General features: G+C 37.3%; 1 protein-coding gene across 1 annotated transcript in view; it reads right to left on the bottom strand.

Moving 5' to 3' along the window:
* The window catches only part of SOX5 (SRY-box transcription factor 5), a 1,010,647-nt gene that overhangs the window by 857,647 nt on the left and 126,290 nt on the right, over positions 1-26,710 (bottom strand). The window contains exon 2 of the mRNA XM_043564662.1: positions 5,273-5,354. The gene's annotated coding sequence lies outside the window, so the exon portion shown is untranslated. The remainder of the gene's footprint in view (positions 1-5,272; positions 5,355-26,710) is intronic.

A 26,710-nucleotide genomic window follows, 5' to 3' on the forward strand; every position in this document is an offset into this window, starting at 1 on the left:
ATTGCTGAAGATTAATTTTTCTAAAATGAAATTCTAAACACATTCCTTCACTACCTGAAAAACTTTCTTGCCAACAGTATACCTGGCACAAATCCCTCCATGAGATCACCTCCACCTACTTCTCCAACCTCATTCTCTGTTGTTCCAGACATGCTGCATTATTTACAGTTCCTCGTAATGTTATTTCAATCCTCCCATACCTTAGCAGATGCTCTTTCCTCTAACAAAAATATATTTTCCTCTCTTTTCCAGCTAACAGATTTCTACTCCTGGTTTTCTATCCCAGCTTACCTGTTAAAGGTTTCCCAGACCTGACGACAGAGTTGATAGCAAGCTTGTTGGCTAACTCTCCTCTAGTACTGCACTTACCACCCGTGATCAGGGCTCATTCACTGTGTGTTTCCCCTGATACATTAAAAGCTCATTCAGGGCTGAGACCTTGTCGTAGCCATCGTTCCCCAGGTGCCTGCATTAAGTACTCAGTAATCCTCAATTGAACAAATGAATGAAAAAAGAGGAGAAGCAAGTATGCCAAAAGGTTATTTTTGTTGCTTCTGCTTATTGATATTTTAGCAGTTTTTTTACCCTTGTTTTAAAATACTTTTGTCACGTGGCTCTATTTGTTTTATACTAGGAAATCTAATTTATAATAAAATATTTCTTTGAGACTTACTCTAAGTTTCATTATATCTGCTATCTAATTCTCTTAAAACTCTGCACACCTGTGCCAGGCTTATTTCTATGGCCAACAGTCTACTTTACTTGAAATCATATTTAGATCCCTGTACACAATTAGCTAAATAAATATCATTAGTGCAGCTTCATTAAAGTGTATTTTCTTAAATATTTCTCAGTGCACATATTTCTCAGTAAGTGAGCATCTATTAGAGTTTTGGCAAGAAAAATCTTATAATGGACTTATTTCTGTAGGTATATATTTCAAGCGCTGACTGGAAGGAATAATAATTTTTTGCCATCTGGAATAAAACAGTGACGAATACTACAAGACTCAAATTATGTTCAGATGCATGAAGCCACGTTTCCGAATCACCATTATAATTCCTATCTCCCACCTAGGATGCACTAAAGAATTTTTTTTAAAAGGAAAATATCCAAAATAATCTGATAATTCCCCTAAATATAATCCTCATTGAAGCTGAATATATTTTATCCTTTTTTAGGAAAGCTATCATTATCATTATCCAGTAACTGCCTGCAGAGACTTTATAGCAAACATTTTACCCTTTTTCTTGTGTATGATTTAAATATGTTGTTTTATTACATATTGTTTAAATATGCTCTACGTGAAGCAGCCCACATACACACAGCATATTTAGATATGAATACAGGTTAAAAGCACCAAACTGCAAACCACAGGCCATAGGAATAATATCCCCAAATAAGAGCCGATACCCTTTTAGTAGCTTCAGAGCCATTTGAATCCCCTATCACCTAAACACTTAGTTCAGGTATAAGTTCATTTTCCAGCTTATGGTGCAATGGCTTCATATTGGACCTCTCCGCAAACATGTTCCTGTTTCTTCTTTGTTTAAGGCATGTTATTCTGAGTTCATGTGATGATACACCTTATAGATAAATATAAGCTTTTATTCCTGGATAGATCCATGCCTCAACCAGGCTGGTTTGGTTGTTTAAAGAAAAGACTGTATTCTCATTACACAAGCCTGCATGCAAGATCCATCCGAGATCAAGTGTAGTACAGCAGGAAGAACACCAGCTTTAGAGTTACACAGCTATGGAATCCCTGCAAAAGCATTTCAAGGTCTGTGTGACACAGAGGTCATTGGGCCTCTTTGAACCCTGGTGCTATGGGTTCAGTTGTGCCCCCCACACACCCTCCTCAAATTTATACGTTGAAGTCCTAACTCCCAGTGCATCAGAAGGTGACATTTGAAAATAAGCTCATTGCTATAATTAGCTAAGTTAAGATGGGGTCATAAGTGTGGGCCCTAACCCAATATGGCTGGTGTCCTTATTAAAAAGAAAAAAAAAAAAAAGAAGCAAATTTGGACAGAGAAAGACACTTCTAGAGGAAAGATGATGTGAAGAGACAGGGAGAAGATGCCATCTATAAGCCAAGGAGAGGGAATAGATCCTTCCCTCACAGCCCTCATAAAGAACCAACAGTGCCAACACCTTGATTTTGGACTTTGAGCCTCCAGAATTGCGACACAATAACAACAGAAAATCGTGGTTTAAGCCACCCCTCTGTGGCACTTTGTTATGGCAGCTCCAGCCGACTAATATACCTGGTTTCCTCAAATGTCAAATCCTTAATGTAAAGGATGTAGTGCCATTATAAAGATTAAAAACCACATTAGAGGTATTCAAAAGAGGGTAGGATATATGTTTTTTATCATTTGAGATATAATATTTGAAGTATTTTATTTCATATCCTTGAATCTTGTTTCTCTCCCCATTCAGGCAGTCAAGTTGCCACACTCTGCACTCATAGAATTGGAAAATTATTGTCAGAGCAGGGGAGCATGGGGTAGGAGAGAGTGTCCATTATTGGTTTTTGAGTTTTCAAAAGCCTAAGATACCCTGGGAAATTGGAATGATTCCCATGCATAGAAAAGAGACCTAGAAGAGACTCTCCTATGTATTAATAAAGCTTAGAGCAGATTTAGATCCCTTTTGGTAAAAAAAATAATAACAATAAGGTGGTCAATATATACACAGACATTAGTGGATCCAGGTCAATTTAGGGGTGGGTAATTGCACCTTTACCCTCCTCCCACCACCTCAACTCATCCTACTGAGGTCAGAATGACAGGCCTTTGGTTCAGGAGATTCAACTGAGTTACCTCCATTAAATAGATATAAAATTCCAAAGTAAAAGGCCAGATCAAAAATCAAGATTTTAAAAGAAAATCATGAGACTGGTTGGAGGGCTCTAAAGCCAACAAGATAATGTAAAGGATCAAAAGAACAGAGATTAGGAGAAGCTTTATGAAGAGCTTCTTGGATGGAGCTGCTACTCTACGGTAAGTCCCACCTCCCCCCAAGTAAGAGGGATGGAAGGTGCTTCTTTTTGTCTCTCAATCATTTAGAGAGGCTTCAAAGGAACAAGTTAGACAGCCTGAATGCATACCCTGGAATGTGGGAAACCCAATGGACTGCTGACTGATTCTCCCCTTGAAAATCCAGAGGACAAGAGAGTCAGGCTAGGAGAAGCTCTGGAATCTGAGAAGCACCTGCACCCCTCCTATCCACAGAGGTTCATAAGATCCATGTTTTCATCAAGGATGTGTGGGCCACATATGAGAGAACCAGCCTGCAGCCCAAGATGACCATCTGAAGTATCACTGATACAGCAAATGAGAGTTCATGTAAAACAGACTGTCTGAAAACCAGAGGCTCCCCTGGAAATAGCTAGAGGAGAAGCCCTGCCCAAGTCAAGGGAGTTGAAGCCAGATGGGTCCAGCAGGGGAGCCACCAAAGTGCCCCGAAAGTGGCCAAGTGGGTGTCAGTTTTAAACATCACCAGGACCAGAAAGCATGGAGCCAGCGTAACATAGCACCATTTCAAGTACAAAACATTCCTAAGCTATTTATTTCCTCTTCTTTCCCATACTCCAACCAGGGGTTTAGCAGTAGCTAGCCAGTGGGAGAGGAAGTGACAGATAAAAAGAGAGAAAGAAAAAGAAAAAAAAAAAAAAAAACACAATTCTCCCCATACAACTTTTGGCCCAACCCATAAATGGCTCCAGATAAGAGAGAGGAGATGACTGATATTAAACTAACTTTCAAGCTATGGTTATGGTCTGAGATTAAACCTTCTAATTTCAAAATAAAGACTATGTTTGGAATCTAAAGTGCCAAAAACAATTTCTTCTTCTTTTTTTAATCTAAGAGTAGTTCTGTTAGGGATGGAGCCTGCCTGACACTGATTTTTTTTTTCTTAAAGGCAAGGGAATACCCACCACCCTTTCCCAATTCATTTTAAAGAAACAAGTAAAAGAAGTAAATTATTTTTGATTGATTTCCTAAGTTGTACATGTTCAAAATACTGTTGCAGAGAGAAATCGTAAAGATGTTGGTGGGAGATAACGGTTTGGGGGGAAGGATCTTCTTTCTTGGATACAGTCTGGACCTTAGAAATGGCCAAGTGATATGTCCCGGCAGATGGGCCCAACTGGCCTTGCAAAGGACTTCGTGCAATAGTATGAAATAAGAACAATACTGCAAGTACCCTGTGCTGAATTCAGAGTGGCATGCCAGGAGCAAAGAGTTTCATCCCACCCAGAAAGGGTCTTATGGTTCAGTAGGATATGCCCAGGAGGTACCTGAAAGAAGCTTAGAGAAAGAGAGCAGAAGATCCTCAAAGGAAGATCAAGGTATGCCTCAGCACTTGGCTACAAGTACTGATGAGGGATAGGAGGAAATCTGTGGCTAATGAAGAGATGGCAGCCCAGGAACAGGTATGACACCCCTCAAAAGATACCCCTTGGTATCTCATAACCTTACCTAGAACTCAGATGCAACCTCAGATTGCTTCCACATGGTTAAATGGAAGATCAAAACATATGTAGGGGGCACCTGGGTGGCTCAGTGGGCTAAGCATCCAATTCTTTTTTTTTCAATATATGAAATTTATTGTCAAATTGGTTTCCATACAACACCCAGTGCTCATCCCAAAAGGTGCCCTCCTCAATACCCATCCCCCACCCTCCCCTCCCTCCCACCCCCCATCAACCCTCAGTTTGTTCTCAGTTTTTAAGTCTCTTAAGGCATCCGATTCTTTATTTATGCTCAGGACATGATCTCATGGTTCGTGAGTTCAAGCCCCGAGTCAGGCTCTGGGCTCTCTGCTGTCAGTGTGGAGCCTGCTTGGGATTCTCTCGTTCCCTCTTTCCCTGCCCCTCCCCCATTCATGTTTTCTCTGTCTCTGTCTCTCACCCTGTCTCTCTCTCTCAAAATAAATAAACTTCAAAAAGTACAATTTAGAGTTAGCCACAGAAGAATAAAGAAATTCACATGTCTTGGGGCACCTGGGTGGCTCAGTTGGTTAAGTGTCCGACTTCAGCTCAAGTCATGATCTCATGGTTTATGAGTTTCAGCCCCGCATTGGGCTCTGTGCTGACAGCTCAAAGCCTGGAGCCTTCTTTGGTTCCTGTGTCTCCCTCTCTCTCTGCCCTTCCCCCACTTGTGCTCTGCCTTTGTCTCTCAAAATATGAAAAAAACATTTAAAAAGAATTGTTTTAAAACGTTACACATCCTACACGCTTATTGGGTAGACAGAGACATACCTGCCACATAAGGGTAAGCTTGTCCAAGGCTTCTAAGGATCCTCTGGAAGTGTGTCTTTACACCACAGACTGGTTAAAAAGCCTAGAAAAGAATTAGAGTTAAGTCATTTAGAGGAAGATTCACTGTGTAAGGAGGCCAACTCTCACATCTTAGCTGTTGGGGAAATACCAGTAGATTGTGATAAGCTAGGCAAGACAGAATACAAAACATTTACTACTATAGAACCCATAAATTCAACCTAGACATCAGCAGAAGGAAGAAAAAAAGTTAAGAAACTAGAAATCAGCTTCTTCAGTTTGTTTTTTAAATCAAATGCTCCAAATTCCATAACACAAAAAGTGAAGGAATACAAAGGAATTTAAGGTTCCCATCCCACAAATGTGAAATTTTTTAAAGTACCAAATATGTTTTTACTGAGAAGAAGAAATCCAAATAAGGGAATAGATTGTGACAGGAGTGCTACTTTAGAGAGAGTATTACACATAGACCAGGATAAAGTAAGTAAATCAGAAGGAGGCGCTTTCCCAGAAGATGGAATAACAAGTACAAAGGCCCTGTGGTGACAGCATGCTAAGCATGTCCAGGGATAGAAAAAGGCCACTGCAGCTGCAGCGTGATTAGGTAAGAGAGAGAGAAGGAGAACATGAGTGAGTTTGGAAAGGACAAAGGAAAGGCTTTGGATTTTGATCTAGGAGCTGGTAGACAGCTATCCTTTTCTTAATTTTTTTTTTTTAGTTTTGAGAGAGAAAGAGCACTCCAGAGTAGGGGAGAGGGGCAGAGGGAGGGAGAGAAAGAATCCTAAGTAGGCTCCACACTCAGGGCAAAGTCCAACCGTGGGGCTCAATCCCACGACCCTGGGATCATAACCTGAGCAGAAATCAAGAGTCAGGTACTCAACTGACCAAACCACACAGGCGCCTTAAGCTGTCTGAGTAAAACAATTTAGTTTGAGATCGTTAATGCTGTAAGAAACAGAGATTCCTATACTCTTTGCTTCATTTCCCTCAGTGGTAACATCTTGCAAAACTATAGTACAATATCAGATCCAAGATACTAACATTGATAGAGTCAAGACAGACATTTCCATCATCTTAAAAATCCCTGGGGCACCTAGGTGGCTCAGTTGGTTGAGCGTCTGACTCTAGATTTCAGGTAAGGTCATGTTGTAGGATCAAACCCCATATCAGGCTCTGTGCTGAGCAAGGAGCCTGCTTAGCATTCTCATATTCATTCTCTCTCTCTCTCTCTCTCTCTCTCTCTCTCTCTCTCTCATTCTTTCATTCTCTCTCTCTCTCCCTCCCTCCATCTTTCCCTCCCTCATACACTCTCTCAAAAAAAGACAAAAAATCCCTCCAATTTCCTTTTTATAGCCATAACCATTTTCCCTCCCATCCCACCTCCTCTATAAACAGTGAAAATCAGTAATCAACTTACAATTTCTATAATTTTGTCACTACAAAAATATTATAAAAATGAAATCATACAGTCAACAGAATTCTCTGGAGATTTATCCAAGTTGGAGCATCAATAGTTCTCTCAATTTTATTGCTGAGTAGTGCTCTATCAAACGGATCATTTAACCATTCACTCATTGAAGGACACTGCGTTGTTTCCAGTTTGAAGTTATTATGAGTAAAGCTGCTACAAGCATATGCATACATGTTTTTGTGTGAACAAAAGTTTTCCTTTCTCTGGGATAAATGCCCAGGAGAGCAATTGCTGGGTTGTACTGGAGTTGTCTGTTTAGTTTTCTTTAAAAATCTGCCAAACTATTTTGCAGAATGCTTGTACCATTTTACATCCCCATCAGCAGCACATGAATGAGCCAGTTTCTCTGCATCCTTGCCACCATTTCATGTTGTCATTATTTTTTATTTTAGCCATTCTTGCTTTTTTCTAATGATCAGTGATGCCGAACATCTTTCATGGGCTTATTTGCTATCTGTTATATATACTTTCCTATGAAATGTTTCTTCATGTCTTTTGTTCATTTTCTATTTGGAGTTTTTTTTACTGTAGATTGAAAGATTATATTCCTAATACTAGTCCTTTGTCAGATACAGAGTTTGCAAATATTTTCTCCCAGTCTGTAGCTTGTCTTTTCATCCTCACAGAAGGTCTTTCACAGAGCAAAAGTTCTTAAACATAATCCAATTTATCATTTTTACTTTTATGGATTGTGCTTCTGGCAGAAAGTTCAAAACTACATCACCTAACTCTAGATCCTAAAGACTCTTTTTTTCTTTTAAAAATTTTATAATTTCAAATTTTACGTTTCAGTTCATGATACATATTGGGTTAATTTTTGTATAAGCTGTCAGACTTAGGTCAAGGTTCATTTTTTGGCCTGTGAATGTCCAATTGGTCAAATATCATTTGTTGAAAAGGCTGCATTGAATTGGTTTTGTACCTTTGTCAAAAATCAACTAAGTATGTTTGTGTTAGTCAATTTCTGGATTCACTGTTCTGTTCCACTGATACATGTGTCTATTCTCACTAACAAGATCATACAGCCTTGATTACTATAGCTATATAATAAATCTAGATATTTGGTGAGTTAATCCTTGTCACTTTATTTTTCTAATTCAAATTCATTATACTCTGATTCCTTTGCCTTTTCATATAATTTTTAAGATAATTTTGTCTACATGTACAAAAAAATCTTTCTAAAAATTTGATAGGGATTATGTTAAACTCTATGTCAGTTTGGGGGAACTGTCATCTTTGTAATGGTGAGTCTTCCAATCCATGAACATGGGATATCTATTTTTAGATATTCCTAGATTTCAGCAGATAAGTCTTATACATGTTTTGTTAGATTTACACCTAACTAATTTTTTTGAGTAATCGTAAATGATATTGTATTTTTAATTTTGGTGTCCAGGTTCATTGCTATTATAAAAGAAAATAATTGATTTTTGTATGTTTATATTATATCCCACTACTTTGGTGAATTCACTTATTAGATTGACAAGTGTGTTTTTTAAGTTCCTTGGGATTTTCTACATAAACAAAAATATCACCTGAAAATAGGAAAAGTTTTATTTCTTTCTCTCTGATATCTATGCTTTTAATTTTTTTAATTTTTTTTAATTTTTTTTCAACTGGCTAGAAATTCTAGTACTATATTCAGAGTGGTGAGTAAGACATTCTTGACCTAGCTCCTGATCTAAGGGGAAAGAATTCAGTCTTTCATCATGAAAGGCAAAGTTAGTTGTAGATTGTTTTGCATCTTTTTATAAATGATCTATATCAAATTGAAGAAGTTCCCTGTTCCTATTTATCTGAGAGTTTTTATCATGAATGGGTGATAAATTTTGTCAAATGCTTTTTTTCTGTATGAATTGATAGAATCATACGACATTTCTTCTTTAGCTTGTTATATGGTGAATCACACTAATAGTTTTTCAAGTACTAACCAGCCTCGCATCCCTGGAATAAAACCCCAGTGATCATGAAATATATGCCATTTTATATATTGCTGAATTCTATTGCTAATGTTTTGTTAAGGATTTTTGTGTCTGTGTTCTTAAGGGATATTTGTCTGTGTGTGTGTTTGTTTTTACTGTACTTCTTGGGTATCTAGATAATACTACCATAAGATAAATGTTTTCTGGAAGACACTGTAAAATTGGTGTTACTTCTCTACTCTAAGTGTCTGTTAGAACTTTCTAGTGAACACATCTGGGACCAAATATGCCTTTTTGAAAGTTTTAAAATTGTCTGTGCAATGTCTTTATTAATTATGGGGATACTCGAATTATCTATTTAATATTAAGTGAGTTGTGGTAGTTTGTGTTTTCTAAGGAATTGGTCCATTTCATCTAAGTTGTCAAATATATATGTATAGAGTTGTTTGTGCTATCCTCATATTATCATTTTGATGTATGCAGGGTCTGCAGTCATACACTTTTTCATTCCTGATATTGGTAATTTGTGTATTTTCTCTTTATTTTTTGTCAGTCTTGCAGGGATTTTTCAATATCATCAAAATTTCCAAATAATCATATTTTTTTCATTGATTGTTCTGCTTTCAATTTTCTTGGCATTTGTTCTTATTATTTCTCTTCTGCTTTCTTTGGGTGTATACAGCTCTTCCTTTTCTAGATTCTTGACATGGGAGGTTAGATTAGAAAAAAGGAAAAATCTCAAATGAGTAATGTATGAATTTAGGGCTGTAAAGATCCCTCTCAGCACTTCTTTATCTCTGACCCACAAATTTTGATGTTGGATTTTTATTTTCATTCAGTTCAATGTATTATTTATGTCCTCTGAGACTGCCTTTGTGATTCGTGGATTACTATTTATAATTCAGAATGTTGCTGAATTTCCAAGTGTTCAGAGACTTTTGTGTTATCTTTCTGTTATTCACTCCTCCCCCCCCCTTTTTTTTTTTTAGTTTAGAGAAAGAGAAAGCAGGAGTTGGGGAGAGAGGCAAAGGGAAGGGGAGAGGGAGAAAGAATCTTAATGGGGCTCCATGCTCAGTGCAAAGCCCGACATGGTACTTGATCCCATGATACTGGGACCATGACCCAAGCCTAAATCAAGATTTGGTCACTCAACCAACTGTGCCACCCAGGCGCTCCCCTGTTATTCACTTCTAATATGATTCCATGGTGGTCAAAGAATACATTCCATGTGACTTTAATTCTTCTTAAATTTGTTGAGATTTGTTTCTGATCCAGGATATGGTCATTATTGGTATTTATTCCATGAATACATGAAAAGAATATGTATTTTGCTGCTGATTGGTGCAGTTTTGTGAGTATCAATTAGAGTCTGATGTTGAGATTTCTATATCCTTGTTGATTTTGTCTAGTTTTCTATCAATTGATGAGGTAGTGGTGTTGAAATATTCAACTATATGTGAGTTTATTTCTCTTTTCAAATCTGTCAACTTTTACTTCATGTATTTTACAGTTCAATAATTTAGTGCATGCATATTTAGGATTGCCATGTCTTTTTGATGGACCAATTCTTTTATCATTATGTAATAGCCTTCTCTTCTACTGGTAAATTTTTCTTTTCTCTGAAGTCTACTGTATCAGATGTTAATATAACAACTCCTGCCTTTTTAATTAATATTTTCATTATACATCTTTATCTGTCCTTTTACTTTCAACATGCCTATATCATTATATTTGAAGAGAATTTCTTATAAACAGCAGTTAGGTCTGATTTTTAATACACCCTGAGAATCTTTTAATTGCTATATTTAGACCATTTATGTTTAATATAATTATCGATATGCTAGGGCTGAAGTCTGAAATTTCATTTTTTGTTTTCTGCTTTTCCCTATTTTTCATTTCTCTTTTCTTTTTTTCTGCTCTAAATATTTTTTATAATTGAATTTTGATTTATATGCAGTATTTTTGAGAGTCTCTTTGTATAGCTTTCTTAGTTATTGCTTTAGGTATGACAATATATACATAATTTATCATAGTCTGATAGTGTCATCATTTTACCACTTTGAATGAAGTATGTCATGAATCATGCCCTACTAAAATTTTCTACAAATATGTGAGATTGACAAATCAAAAATATAAACATCAGAATAAATGTAGCTATATGAGATACTGTTTTGTTTTCTCCCCAAGCTCTCCTGTTTCCCTCCACCTAAATTGCACATATATTTATACCTCCACTAAAAAGATAACTGAGAAATGAATTGAGATTAGCTGGGGTGAGGAGTGGAGAAACTGACTCTAATTTGAAACATCAAGATTTCTGGCATTTGATGTATATAATCTTTTGGATGGACAACTTTTAAAGATAATCTCTAAGAGAATGTGTTTTCTAATGCATTAAAATGAATAGAAACTTGAAAAATTTTGAAGTCTGGACAAAATTTTCTCTCATTGTATTTATCGAGGATGTAAACCATCAACATTTCATAGTCTATTAAACTTGTGAGTAGGCTTAACAATTACCTAGACTATTATTTATTTTATACAAAACACATTTCAGAGAGATGAAGTTAAGTTACACAAGGTCACATGTGTGTCAGTGATAATGTCGAACCTAGAACTAAGGTCTAATGATATGGAACTACAAAATGAAGAATAAAAATATTAGATTTTTTACCTAAAGTATATATCAAAAGTCTGCTTGGGAATGCAGTTATGCCTCATTTCCTTAAGAAATGCAAAATGAGAACATGGCAGATGGAATATCATCACTCATCTACACTGGAATTTAACCAGGACACTGGGGTTTAAACTTACGTGCATGCCAAAAATAGCAATTGGTAACAAATAAATGGCCCAACCACTGATATTACTGCAGACACTCCCCACAAGAGGTTCCAAACATGAAAGTGTAAGAGTTAGTAGGTCTTTTTCCATGTGTATCACTAAGTGACTCTATCTATTCAGTTCTACAAAGTGGCAAATTTCAAGGACACTGCCGTATTTTCCACATTATGCAGTTTTTACTCACTTTAGTCGTAAAAACACTTAATTGTGTGCAAAAGGAACTGTCCTCAATCCTAAAATATATTTTATACTCCCTGATTCATTTTATGAAGGATCAAACCTCTGGCATGTAGCTCAGAGTATCAGACTTCTCCTTTTAGCCATGAAATTTTCTATGATCCAAACTGCAGAAAAAGTACTCGCTCTACATCTCCCATTTATATTCACAGTCAGATACTATAATTAAATAATAGAGTTTCATTTACTTGGGCTCAAATCCATTAATTTTTTTTCTTATTTTTACTCATCTCTTTTCTCTGAAATGTATCCCAGTATTATTATTATCCTTGAGCACACAAATACACAGACTGTGAATCTGTAATGAGATCTTCCTATTTTTTTAGAATAGATTTTGCTTTGATTAAATGTCTACATTGCCTTTACTTAGATGCTTTCTAAATTTGAACAAATACCTGATCCTACTGAAAAAATAAAATCAACCTTTAACAGATGACCTCCTAGCCAAATACATGTATTATATTTACTCCAGAGAAAAACTGGTTCACAAGCTAACTTGGGTTCCTTGACCTGATGCCAGCAGAGGGTGAATGTGCTAATGCTGTGCATCAGAGTGAAAATTCAAAAGCCCTTCCCTTCCAGCCCCATGGACTGGCCAAATGATGGAGCACTGCTCAGCATCGTGTACAGAGGGAGCCACCTACCTTCCTCTCACCCAGTGGCGCCACGTGAGAGGAGTAGCAGGACAAGAAGGAGTAAAGGTGTTAAACACACCAACAGGGAAGTATCTGCATTGGAAAGAAAAACTAAGCTATCCAGCTGTCACTGTCTCCAATTCTTTAACCAGACGGAACCACCACACTCCTAGACTTTTTTCACAAGAGAAGAGAAAGCTTGCAAAATTTGTATTCACACGTCCAGTGTTGTGCTCTCACTGCATGCCTATGAAACTCCCTTGTCAACAGAGCTTTTACCCTTGCCTTTTTCTCTTTTTCAGGATTTCTACTCCAAATCCCCAGCACACTTAGAGCAGTGATCTCAGAGGCATTTCTATAGCTGATGCAAATTATATTTCTTTGTTTGCCTCCTGGAGATTGGGTGGGAAAGAGAAAGAAGTGTAAAAGCCCCAAAGTGGCCGCTAAAACCCAAACAGCTGACGAAAGCTCATAACATTTTTCACTAGTTTACTGTGTAAATGCCCCTGCTAATTTAGAAAAGCCTTTGTGGTTTTTAACATTAAAAATTAAACTAGATGTACTCCTATGCTGATGTCCATGGCCTGAAGATGAAGTTATACTTTACCAATGAAAAATCAGTAAATGAACAGATCAAATACCTTCAATATGGACCATGAACTATTATTAGGAGGGCTATCTAAAAATGCATTTTTCACTGTTAATTGGCCATGTTTCTATAAAAGAAGACTTGTTTTCCTTTCCAGCCATGTACCATCATGGATCAAACGTAAACTATAAAATAACTGACCTAGTTTCGATAAGATACAGCAAAATATTTTAATGCTTTTTACAACACAAAGCCATTATTTCTGACTAGAAGCAAAAAAAAAAAAACTAATAATACACCAAATTATATATTCAATGAACAAAAAGTAATCCTAAATTAACCTTTCAGGTGATATATTAAAGACAGAAGGGACAAAGATGGTAAGAACTACATACCAATCTGTGGATTAGGCTGGTATACTTTGTTCATCCTATAGCTCTCAGCCCAAACTGAAAGTAGAGTAAAACAGTATTCAGGCCACCTCTATTAATAAGATGAAAACCCTGGTCTTCATATTAATGTCACAGACAGTTCACCCCATCTCTGAGTACCAAGTCAAATTAAATAAATACATTGTTGAGCAACACCTGTAATGTACTTTGTTATATGAGATGGAGAAAACAAAGTCATTAAAACTTATTAATAAAGAAGCTGTGATCTAAGTACTTCAAAGTTAAAAAAGAGAAAGAAGTAAAACAAGGAATACATTCCAGAACGCCAGGAAAGGGGTTGCTACAACAAAACGTATGTCTGCATGTTAAAATATAAAAAATTAAACAGCACCTAAAATACAGTACCAAAATTATAGAAAACTCATTTTTGATATCTGAAATTCTTGGGTCACAAAGAGATGAAAAGGAAGGCTTGGAGTTGCAGTGAATCAGTAGGTGGTCTCTCCTAAGTACTGAAAGGGCAGGAAGAACCTGAAGAACAAGAACGCCGCCGCCGGCAGGCCCAAGCAAGATCTGGGCAGGCCCTAGATTTCGGAAGGAGCCAGAGATAACAGGACCCAAACACTTTCATCATCTAAGGAGCTCTAAGCATCAGGGCTTCCACATCCACAGCTCAGTCTGCCCTTGTTTACTTCCCCAAGCATTTTTCCGTTGACAGATCTTGGACTAACATACTCATGAATCTCCACCTTATATCCAGTCACCTCCACAGAGAACGGAGGGAGCGGTCTGTGGCCAAGCTACTTCTCTTCTGTGAGTATCTTCCATGGCCGTCATCTGAAATTTCTTTGTCATATGCAGCACCTTTACAACCACAAAGAGCTATCAAAGTATTGCCGTACAAAGATCTGAGTAAGAAAACATGATAACTGAAATACAGCCATAGGAAAGCGAATCCAGCCACTCAACCATTATGCAATAATTCCAGATAATGGTTCCTGATTTGGAAGAAAAGAAAAAAAAAAAGAGAAGAGAAGAGAAGAGAAGAGAAGAGAAGAGAAGATGAGATTATATGAGGAAGGGTGGGCACTGAGTATCTTAAGAGGACTGCTACTTAAGATACATAAAATAAGGTCTATTCAGTAGATGCTGTTTTTATTTTGAGAACTTCTATTCAAACACAGTTTAATAAAAATACTAAAATATAGCAAAGTGATTAGCATAAATTCTGGAGTTTATGCTGGGCACAGTCTTCCTATCTGGGTATTCTTAGGCAAATTACTTAATCTCTAAACCCAGGTTTTATCTGCAAATTAGAAATAATACTTACCAGAGTAATTGTCTACTCAGGATCTCATTGAAAAAAAAACATGCTGTCCCTATTCTCACACTTCATGGTTCAAGTGGGTCTGACCCACACCTCCTCTAGCTGTACTTTAGGGATGACTGTTCAGGCCTGAGTAATCCTCGACCAGTTATGGGAAGCTATGTGGGGATCCCCATCACCACAACAATTGCTAGATCTCCCTCACCACCACCATGATTGAGGTTATTTAGAATCTTTCAAACCTAAAAAAAAATCAACTAAGAGAAAAGTAAAGCCAAGTGACAGAAAACCAGAGTGAGAGATGGATGTCTTTCGACATACCATGAGTTTAAAGGTTATTTTCTGTTAGGGCACCACTATATTCCCTTTCTTACTTCAACTATTTAGCATAGGTTTTTGTCTAAACTACTACATGGAGTTTTTATATTTGTACGTGAGGAAAAACTGAGATAATACCCATAAAACACTTGTTATATAGCCAAACTTAATAAATGTGAGTTATTTTTAGGTCCAGAATGAGAGATTATCTAAACTTCCCTTTCCAACATGACAACATGAAAAACAATTTTCATGCTACTCATTAAGGTATCAAGGGTTTCTATTTTCAAAAAAGTCATAATCAATAATAGAAAATGTTGGGGCGCCTGGGTGGCTCAATCGGTTAAGCATCTGACTTCGGCTCAGGTCATGATCAGGTTATTGGGTTGAACCCTGCATCGGGCTCTGTGCTGACAGCTCAGAGCCTGGAGTCTGCTTTGGATTCTGTGTCTCCTTCTCTCTGTGCCCCTCCCCCACTCGCACTCTGTCCCTCTCTCATAAATAAATAAACATTAAAAAATAAATAAAATAATAGATGTTAATAATAGCTCAAAGACATAGAAGAGAAGTCTCAAAAGGCAGCAGATAATTTGACCAACAAATGAACTGAAGACAAAATAATACTTATGTCTTCAGAGAAAAAAGAGAGAAGAAGACTCTTGGGTCTAGGCTGGTACTGAAAGGCTTCATAGACATAGTATTTCAGCTGGGTTTTGAGAAACAGGAAAGCTCTGGAAAGTTGGAGGGAAGAGTAGACAACATTCCAGGCTTGCATCTACGATAATATGGGTGGTGGTGTTAAAGCCCAGGAGGACACTATTTAACCTATAAGACAGGTTTTTCGAGAAGAAGCCAAAGAAGAAAAACTAGAACAAAAAGCTCAATTCAGATGACAGCTGTGAAGGGCAAGTTCAATCATATTGCACAGAAAGTGGTTTTTCACTGAGATCATCTGGAAGTACAAAGGGATGACATTAGGTTGCTCCTATAATTCACAGCAAAATTTTAAAACTTAATAAAAATCAGAGGAATGTCTTGAAAGACTTTTATAATCAAATCACACATCTTTGGATACATTATGTCATATTGGCTTTTTCCCTCCTTTTTTCTTATTCCGACTGTAATTGGTCATTATTTTACTCAAATTCTACAGCCAAACCAATTACAATACACAAATATACTCTAAGGCATAATGCAAAAGATAGTGTGGTTTTCTCCTCAATATCCCTTCCTCAGCATATAAGAGCTATGTGATTTGAGAGATTGAGCCCAACCCCTGTGGTGTTAAATTTAAAACAACCATGGTAATCCCATGCTCCTTACCAGTGATTGCTAGTAGATGTTCCTTACCAGCAATCTATCTTCTTCAGTAGGTTGCCTTTTCATTTGTTGATGGTTTCCTTTGCTGTTCAAAAGCCTTTTATTTTGTTAAGGTCTCAATAGTTTATTTTTGCTTTTGTTTCCCTTGCCTTAGGAGACATATCTAGAAAAATGTTGCTAAGGCTAATGTCAAAGAAATTACTACCTATGTTCTCTTCTATACGTTTTATGGTTTCAGGTCTCACAGTTAGGTCTGTAATCTATTTTGAGTTTATTTTTGTGTATGGTGTAAGAAAGTGTCCCAGTTACATTCTTTTGCATGGAGCTGTCTAGTTTTCCCTCACCGCTTTTTGAAGAAACTGACTTTTCCCCACTATATTCTTGCCTCCTTTGTTGTAGATTAACTGGCCATATAAGCGTGGATTTCTGAGCTCTCTATTCTATTACATTGATCTAGGTGTCTATTTTTGTGCCAGGAGCATACTGCTATGATTATTACAGCTTTGCAATATATCTTGAAATTTAGGATTGTGATACCTCCAGCTTTGTTCTTCTTTCTCAGGCTTGCTTTGGTTATTTGAGGTCTTCTGTGTTCCATAGAAATTTTAGGATTATTTGTTCTACTTCTGTGAAAACTGCTATTCATATTTTGATAGAGATTGCATTGAATCTTTAGATTGCTTTGGGTAATATGGACATTTTAACAATATTAATTTCTCCAATACATAAGCATAGAATATCCTAATGCAAATCAATACCATGAGATATCACCTTACACCTGTCAGAATAGCTAGAATCAAAAAGACAAGAAATAACAAGTATTGGCAAGGAGGTAAAGAAAAAGGAACCCTTGTGCACTGTTGGTGGGAATGTCAACTGGTGCAACCACTATGGAAAAACAGTGTAGAGGTTCCTCAAAAAATTAAAGATAGAAATATCATGCAATCTAGTAATTCTTTTTTTCCAATGTTTGTTTGTTTGTTTGTTTGTTTGTTTATTTATTTATTTATTTATTTATTTATTTATTTATTTATTTATTTTTGGGACAGAGAGAGACAGAGCATGAACGGGGGAGGGGCAGAGAGAGAGGGAGACACAGAATCGGAAACAGGCTCCAGGCTCTGAGCCATCAGCCCAGAGCCTGACGCAGGGCTCGAACTCACGAACCGTGAGATCGTAACCTGGCTGAAGTCGGATGCTTAACCGACTGTGCCACCCAGGCGCCCCTCCAATGTTTATTTGAAAGAGAGAGAGAGAGAGTGCACATGCGAGTGGTGGAGGGGCAGAGAGAGAGAGAGGGGGGAGGGAAAATTCCAAGTGGGTTCCACGTTCAGCACTGAGCCTAACATGGGGCTTGACCTCACAACCATGAGATCATGACATTAGCCAAAATCAAGAGTCAGATGCTTAATTGACTAAGCCACCCACCCCACAATCTAGGAATTCTATTACTGGGTATTTACCCAAAGAAAATGAAAATTCCAAAAGGTATGTGCACCCCTATGTTTATTGCAGCATTATTTACAATAGCCAAGATATGGAAGCAACCTCAGTGTCCATGGATAGATAAGTGGATAAAGAAGATGTGGAGTGTGTGTGTGTGTGTGTGTGTGTGTGTGTGTGTGTGTGAGTGAGAGAGATAGAATATTACTCATCTGTAAAAAATGAGATCTTGCCATTTGTGACAGTATGGATGGACGTAGAGGGTATTATGCTAAGTGAAATAAGTCAGACAGAGAAAAACACTATATGATTTATTTCACTTATATGTGGAATCTAAAAAACAAAACAAATGAATAAATGAACAAATAAAAAGCAGAATCATCACACTTAAAAATACAGGGAACGGATGGTGGCCAGAGGGGAGGTGGGTGGAGGGATGGGCAAAATGGGTGAAGGGGATTGGGAGATACAGGCTTCCAGTTATGAAATAAGGCATAGGAATTAAAGGTACAGCATAGAGGATGTAGTCAGTGATACTGTAATAGTGTGGTACAGTGGCAGGTCATAAGTACACTTGTGGTGAGCATAGTATAAACTTATTGAATGCCTGTGTTGAACATCTGAAACTAACGTAACTTTGTGAGTCAACTGTACTGAAAAAAAAAAAAAAGAATAAAGCTGGCATAGAGAGGACGGCAGAGCTAAGGGAATTGCAGAGATAAGATGCTGCAAGCACTGGACAAAGTCAAGCCAACAATCTGCCCTATCTCTAATGGCTGGATATGTGAAATAGTATTTTCCTTTATTACTAAATCTGGTTAGACTTGCTTTTCAAATACTGCCCTAATTTCTTTAAAAAAATAATGAGGCAGTATACTTGTGTATCATTTGCAAATAACTGTGATCCAATAATACATCTAATCTCATGGGCCTCTGGTTATTCCTAGAGCCTCTAGAAGACTCCAAACAGTAAGAAACAGGATAAGTAAACAAGTGGAATGGAAGATCTCTATGTATCAGAAAGGTTCTGTCCAGGTGATTCATTTCAGATGAACAGAACACCATCTTCTGAAAAGATGAAATAGTTAGTTGTCAGAGTCACTCAGACTGGTCCTGGCATTCTTGTCAACAAGGGCAGTCCAAAGTTATACATAACCAAGTTTCTTAAACACACACACACACACACACACACACACACACACACACACACACACACAAACTTTAGATCCTACACTTCCTCTTTCCTCCTACACAGCTAAGTAGGGGCATTTTATTCCCTGATCATATTAAGGAAAAGAAATCCTCACAGATGAGGCTCTGCCTAAAAAGGATTTTTTGAGCAAGCTGATGTTATGTTTTATTGCCAAACAATACTTTGTGGTGCAGTCTCTAGAAGTGCAATTAACCATGTAAACCAACTATGAAATGGACTATATGCAGTAAAATGATGAAATTTTCCTAATGTTCACTCTTGTGTAAAAAATAATTTTGGAATTTTTAAAGAAATATATAAATAATATAATGTATATGCCAACTTCTGAGGAAATTACTGCAGCGGATACACATTGGTGAATGGTGATCAAGAGGAAGCAATCATGCTAAAAAATAAAGGTAGAACTCTATGCATAAGAGTCTATAAACACAGTAACTTGTGGCAGATTATATCATCACTAGACAAAAGGGAGCCAAATATAAACTATGAACAAAGACTTTGCCCACGGTATTAAGCCAAAGAAATACTAAGATCAGAAACATTTTAAATGTATACATTATAGTTCATAGCTAAAAGATGATATTCTTCCATGGCTGAAATGTAGTTCTTTAAAAATATTAGAACTTCTGACAGACACCACATATATTGGGACCATTTTAATTATTTTAAATGTTTATTTATTCTTGAGAGACAGAGAGAGAGAGAGAGAGAGAGAGAGAGAGAGGAGAGACAGCCAGCCAGCCAGCCAGCGACACAGCATGGGCAGGGGAGGGGCAGAAAGAGAGAGAGAGGGAGACACAGAATCCTAAGTAGGCTCCAGGCTCTGAGCTTTCAGCACAGAGCCTGATGCAGGAGCTGAAACTCACAAACTATGAGATCATGACCTGAACCGAAGTTGAACCAACTGAGCCACCCAGGGATATTGGGACCATTTTAAATGTCTTTGTTTTGACATGAAATTTGATAGCCCCAAATTAATACTTGAGTACTAGAAGTAAAAATTCTAAATTCACATAAAACAGCACTGTCTATTTAGGCCTATAATAATGACCAAGCCAGTAGCTTGTGCATAGAAAACATATTTAGTGTTTAGAAAACAAGAAGTAGATGGAGAAGTAGATAGGGGCAGGATGTGTACAAAATGTACCTAGAACATCTTGACATGCCACATACCAAGGACGCTATCAAATATGACTGCAGTTAGGTCAAAAGTACTCAGGAGTAAACCTGAAGAGATTTCCATTAGACAAGGGTGAGACAATTTGAGGCTTCAAAAAGACTAGGAATTGCAATACATCAAACTCAGCAAATATGCTTAAATTCATGATTTCATGATGGTATTTAAAAGAAATTACTTGGTTACCTTCTGAGGATGACAGGAAGCTGTTCTATCCAAATGGTAAAATATTTGCCCCTCAAGGTGAAACACACCCTTGTTTTCATCTTACCCCCAAAAGGTAAATAAGATACAAACTTCTGTTACTGTTGCTAAACACCTATTAGCTCCAAATATTCTACTTTGTTTAAAAAGATAATGGGGTGGCGCACCTGGGTGGCTCGCTTGGTTGAGCATCCAATTCTTGATTTCAGTTCAGGTCATGATCCCAGGGTTGTGGGATTGAGCCCTGCGTTGGGCTTTGTGCTGAGCATGCAGCCTGCTTAAGATTCTCCCTCTTCTCCCTCTGTCCCTTTCCCCTGCTTGTGCTCTCTCACTCTCTAAAAATAAATAAATACATAAATAAAATGAAATAAAGATAATGGATTCATTATACTAAAGCCACACTCTCTTTTCTTTGCAGATTCTAGCAGAATGAGTTGAAGAATGCACTGATTCTAATGTTGCCTTCTCTGGCAAATCAAATAACCCCTTTCCAACCTGAGTAACCATTAACTGCATTTAATGTCACCAACTCTCATCACAACTGGACAAAGGCATTCTTCGGCAATGTTTATCATTATTGCAAGTTGGTTACAGCTACAGTTTAAAAGCTCAATATAATCCTGTCTGTAAAGGTTGATTGCACAGTGACCTTAGTCAAAGTACAATCTGTTCCATAAAACCTAAGCATGGTCCAAGGAAGTCTAAACAAATGGGTCCATCAATGAATAGGAGGAAAATCCTTTGTTTTTAATAAAAATCATTCATTACACTCCTTGCTGTAATTACACACACACACACACACCATGAGTAATGTTCCATATTTCACAGTTAAGGAAATAAGTCAGTACTGGATATGATCAATATTGCTAATATTGATCAATATCTGGCTCTCCTCTTCCCATCCCAATGAAATTAGGAGTGACCATATAGTTAGTTCTAGCAAAGGAATATGAGAAGTAATGTTGGTCACTTCTGGAATAAAGTAACTGCCAGTGCTCAGCTCTCCAATCCTCTCTTCCTTGGCCTGGGAGTTCATGGAAGCAGGCATATAAGGAGGTACCTTAAAATTAAGTCCAGAAAGCAAAGCTAACGTGCGGAGTCACCTAAACTCACAAGGTTTGTAAATGAGACTTTAGGATTGTTTATAACAGCAGCATAACTTATTCTAACCCAAACGATGTGCTACAATTCTGTGTTTTTCCCAAATATCCCTTCCACAAAGATCTAATAAAAACTCTCTTCCTTTATCGATTGATTGAGGCTAACCAAATTAATTGCATTATGGAAATGAAAGGATTTAGAATTAATATTTTCAGGATGGCAAACTGTTTGAAAATGTTATTTACATTTGATAAATCATGCCCAAAAACTATAACACAACAAATCTGTACCCTTATAAATACAACTTTATTCTAGGATTTCTCTACTGGACAGAGAATGGCATGAATATAGTATCACATGCAGTAGCCAATCTGAGCCTAGTTCTACCTTAACAACTATGGGCGGACATAAGGGAAAGAGCAATTGTTGATGACATTTATCAAGTCTCTCAAGTCTCAACGGATTCTGAAATAAACTGATAAGGCTTATATTTTATTGACCTCCTAATCCTTGCAACCAAAAGTACCTGGTAAATGAAATTTGTTTTTCATGATTTCCTCAAATCTGTTTGCTTTGATGAATCCAGTATACTACCAAAGAGTATTAAAATATAAAAAATCCATTGTGAGGTTTCAATAAGGCTCAGTCCAAGACTTTTGTTTGATGCTTTCTCTATGTAAAAATACTAGGGCACTTCTAAAGTGGAGCTTTGCATCTTTCCTTACACGGAGAACATTTCGTATAGTGGTGTTGTGTAAAAACCATACGACATTCCCAGGAAATATAATCACCTTTCATCCAAAGCCTCAGCAATCAACAGTTTGAAATACTATTCCCTGCTGAACACACAGGTATTTACCTAGGTCATGAACTAAAGTGGCAATTGTCCCAAATATTTCTGTTCATTTGATGGGTGCCATAGGAGCTTAAATGGACATGGTGGTGACAGCAATGTATGGACTATTGATTTGAGTGTGACTGAGGACTAACAGAATCGCTTCCTCAGCCACAAAGGTGTCCTAGGAGGTCTGCTAGCCCAGAATGACCTGGTGGCTTTTGAGGTGTATGGGTACCACCCGACACTACACAATAATGATAGAAATGTATGGAAAGCGGAGATAAGGGCTCCAGCATGTATCTTTGGCAGCAAAATTCACAACATTTCATTTCTTAAAAAAAAAAAAAAAAGACAGTGGGCAATAATTACACAGTTTAATTACTCCTTTGGGTTCCACAAAGAGCTAAATAAAATAAAATAAAATCACCAGCCACCAATCTGCTACCTGTGGCAGCTGAAAAATATTCTAGTGAAATTCAGGGGCAAATAGTGAAATGAGCATCTCCCAAATTGTTTGGAAAAGGATCTTCAGTCTAAGAAGAACTGACAGCACAGCTTTAAGAACAGATAAAGCACTGCCTCAAGGATCTGTCTTGCTTCCTTACTTTTTTAAAGTAATACCTTCATTTGCATAGTAATAACCCAATTATTGTAAGATTAGGTGACAGGAATCTCATTATTGCTATTTCCACAAAACAGTCAATATTCTATTCAATATCTTTTAATGTTACGCACCTTAAAACATAATTATTTCAATATACCCTCATTCATCTTTAATGTAATTTTCTTTTTTAAAAAACCTTGCCATAATTGTTGGTTTTTATGGAATATATTAGTGTTTAAACAAGCACTTTTCCCCTCAGGCTGCTATGAGAACAAGCATAAGAAATCAACAGCTTGGGGGCATTTCTGCCTCCCCCCCCCCCCAGGAAGAAGTCCACCAAAAGACCAAAGGCACAAACACTGCTACTGAAAAATCTGTTGTAACAACCTCCACACTCTTCCCAACACTGCAGTTTCCCCTCCTGCTCTTTCACTTCATGCTCCACAAAAGATGCTCCCATAATGAATTTTCGTCTTAAGGCAACTTCAAAAGTGTTAGCAAATACATTCTGTTAAATTTCAAATTGTATGATCTGGGCTCTTTGTGAGTGAGTGAGTGTGTGTGTGTGTGTGTGTGTGTGTGTGTGTGTGTGTGTTCCCAGACCACACTGCCACACTGTAGTATCAAAAAAAAAAACAAAAAAAAAAACCCACATCCGAGACAGCTGACATACTGGGGAGACCATCTGCCTGCCATAGGTTTACCTGCCATAGGCTTTTACAGTCTCAATTACAAGATAATCAGTACAATAAGTGGCTGGTTACCAGATTAACGTGGGAAACAAAGCAAGGAAGTAGAGGGGAGAAAGAGAAAGGACTGTCTACACTAAGAAACTATAGAGCCATACATGCTATTACTCCAAAATGATATCAGAATTAATGTACAGTGAAAATAGCAGTTAGACTTTGTCATGAGAGGAAGTAATATCAAAGGGCTGTGGTTTGGAATCTGGAGTTAACACTCCTTGACTGTGGCCCTACTGACTACTATATTCTTTAGGATGTTAATCTCTCCGAACTTTGTGAATGAATATTCCCTATTCATGAGTATTACCATTAATTTATAGAAAGAAGCACTATGTTCCCTAGTCAATGCCAGCTAAGCTTTCTCAAGATATAAACTTTATCAATCATTAACATGATTCATTAGTGTTTTTTGCATGTTCTGATGCAGAGAATCTCAACAGATGTCCCTGGGAGCATGCCTAACCACAATCTTACCATCACACACCCAAAGCGTCAAACCACACTCCACTCTTCCCATTCTTGACCTTTGAGTAAAACTGCAAGGCTGACCAAACACCTTTCTGCATGTTTAATGAATTTTTAGGGGATGCTAATTGTATTTTGTCTTTTTTTTTTTACAACAATGGGAAACCACCATTCTTTGAAATGAGTTTGGTTGCTATAGACAATTTTTCCCCAAGCAGAAAAATTATATAGGCCAATTTCTGTTTTAGTAAGACTTTACTGGAATTAAGTTGTATAGCTTATCTCTTTCAAGTGGCTGGGCTGCTCCTCAGAAACTACTCATAGCAGCTAGGACATGAGTCAGGCAGACATTTAGGACAAACCCCAGCCCTTCAGAGAAGAATAAACTCACAGAGCACACTTTCAGTCAAGCTCACCAGCCTTAGTTTGTGGCGAATATAGAACTAGAATTCAGTCTCCAATCTCCTATTTCAGAGCTCTTTCAATTTTCTCTCACACATCATTTACAATCCAGACTTCATGGGAAGAATGGCAGTACACTACATTGATGGAGTGAGGTTGTATTTTTATCCCTCACTAATACCACCATCAGATGGTCAACCAAAAAAACTCAAACAGTGATAATTAAAGTCGACATAGAATACAGGTATCAGACAATGCACTATTTTATCTAAAATATCAGAACCACCATTTTTTAATGAAAATCTGAGGCCTAACAGGTGTAGAAAATTGCTCAAGATCACAGAACAACAAGTTCCAGGGTCTGGATCCAAAACCGGGTCTGCTTTCATTTAAGTTGCTGTCATACAAAGTTTACATATATAATTTACTTTGTTTTTTGGCTTGGACTTTTACAACCCTGTCTTTGTTGAACACACCAGACACCCTCCAAGAATGCAGAGAGATTGTGCATGGCAAAGCTAACCCCAGACTATCCGGTGTCCAAAACTCCGTGTAGTCTCATGCTTCCTTATCTTTGGGCATGATAGTCCCTTTTTCTGTAACACTCTCACCTTCTTCTATTGACTTTATCTCTCATTGTTTATCTACCAAACTTTTATCCATGCCTCAAAATCATGGTCAGTCATCACCTCTTCTGAAGCCTATCCCTACTACCCAACACATTCCAGGAGAATTAATCTTCCCTTCCTCTACTATTTCTGAATATTTAAGCTATATATTCAATTACTAAATGTAATGATTAGTTTACATGCCATCTCCCTGAAGGAAAGCTCCTTGGGGCCTGGTTTAATTCATCTTGGTATCCACAGTACCTACAGGCAATATACTTGAAATGGAGGTGTTGTTTTATAAATGTTCAACCGGTACTGAACTAAAGATATCTATCCAAATTCACTTCTACCAATTGTCACATTCTTCTTACATGATATATTTCTGTCTATGCCTTTTCTATACAAAAAATAGTTCTTGTTCCCCTCACCTCACCAAGAATGCTTTATGCATAATAGGTGTTCCAGAAAAGTTTGTAGATTTGCATTGCTTACAGGATTTTTTAAAAAAGAGAGGGAAGGTCAAATAAATAAGATCTTACAGATTGCTTTAAACTTAGTAGAGAATGTTAGTAAACTTCTCCCTTCTTGAATCACCTTCAAAGCATGGTATTGTATCATGTGAGGGTACAGAATAAGTACACTGTACTGAAAACTCGATCACTGACTCCATGGTTAAAATGCTACTTTTCATGAGGATTAATTGAGTGCAATCTTTTATCTGTTCCTATTCAGCATATGTACTGTATATCTGCTATGCATCCGAGGACAGCTGCCATTCTATTTACAGCATTATCTAAAAATGGCAACATTAAATCTATCTTCCATCTCTTTGAGATCTTTTTCAACCACAGAATCATCTCAGATGTTCTGCTTTTAGAGAAAAATATATGAGGTGTGAATGTGTGTAACAGTAAAAGACTAACAGGCAGAAATTCACAATGGTGGAATTATCCACTGGGGGTTGATAAAACTTCCCTCCTTTTCCTATCTCAAGAAAAGCTACGGGAAGGGAACTCGCGAACATCAGGGGGCAAATTAAAGAGGTAGCCAACCCTGCCCTTACACCCCTATCAGGAGTCTAAGAGCCTAAATATTGATTTTTCAGGGCTCTGTTGCTGACGGTAGTGATTTTGAACATTGACTGAAAAACAAACAGCAGAGGTGTGTGCTGATAAACCTCCCAAATACTACATCACATTCCAGATTTTTTTTTTGAGAGAAAGTTAAAATTAATCTTTCAGTATTGTAAGAGAAAGAAAAAGCTCTGACTGTGTTATTTATTATAACTGTCCATATTATATTTAACACAAATTCTGTTAACTTCACTGAGAGCTATTATCACAAGAGGCAAAAACCTGATTTTACACAAAAACAAACAGTACTACAATCCTGACCAATCTGAACAACTTGGGAAAATTTATGCTCCTTTAATTGCTTTGTATTCAAAATTTCAAATTTCAAAACAAATTCTTTTGTCTCATCAAGCTTAAAGTCCATTTTGAGAGGCAACTGGGTGGCTCAGTCAGTTGAGTGTCTGACTCTTGCTTTCAGCTTAGGTCGT

The sequence above is a fragment of the Prionailurus bengalensis genome, chromosome B4, assembly GCF_016509475.1.
Source record: "Prionailurus bengalensis isolate Pbe53 chromosome B4, Fcat_Pben_1.1_paternal_pri, whole genome shotgun sequence".
In the NCBI taxonomy this organism is placed as follows: domain Eukaryota; kingdom Metazoa; phylum Chordata; class Mammalia; order Carnivora; family Felidae; genus Prionailurus; species Prionailurus bengalensis.